The 519-nt window shown below is 54.3% G+C and overlaps 1 protein-coding gene across 4 annotated transcripts in view; it reads left to right on the forward strand.

The window, feature by feature from the left end:
• Positions 1-519, forward strand: part of PIP5K1A (phosphatidylinositol-4-phosphate 5-kinase, type I, alpha) — a 52426-nt gene that overhangs the window by 44897 nt on the left and 7010 nt on the right. The window lies entirely within an intron of this gene.

A 519-nucleotide genomic window follows, 5' to 3' on the forward strand; every position in this document is an offset into this window, starting at 1 on the left:
TAGTCCCAGGTACTTGGGAGGCTGAGGCAGGAGAATGGCGTGAACCCGGGAGGTGGAGCTTGCAGTGAGCCGAGATCTCGCCACTGCACTCCAGCCTGGGTGACAGAGTGAGACTCCATCTCAAAAAAAAAGAAAAAAGAAAAGGTGGGCGGGGGCAGTGGCACACACCTGTAATCCCAGCACTTTGGGAGGCAGAGGTGGGTAGACCACCTGAGGTCAGGAGTTCGAGACCAGCCTGACCAACATGGTGAAACCCCGTCTCTACTAAAAATATAAAATTAGCTAGGCATAGTGGCGCATGCCTGTAATCCTAGCTACCCAGGAGGCTGAGGCATGAGAATCACTTGAACCCTGGAGGCAGAGGTTGTAGTGAGCCAAGATCGCGCCACTGCACTCCAGCATAGGCAAATGAGCAAAACTCCATCTCAAAAAAAAGGAATTGGCCGGGCGCGGTGGCTCAAGCCAGTAATCCCAGCACTTTGGGAGGCCGAGACGGGTGGATCACGAGGTCAGGAGATC

The sequence above is a fragment of the Colobus angolensis genome, unplaced genomic scaffold (assembly GCF_000951035.1).
Source record: "Colobus angolensis palliatus isolate OR3802 unplaced genomic scaffold, Cang.pa_1.0 Scaffold169, whole genome shotgun sequence".
Taxonomy (NCBI): domain Eukaryota; kingdom Metazoa; phylum Chordata; class Mammalia; order Primates; family Cercopithecidae; genus Colobus; species Colobus angolensis.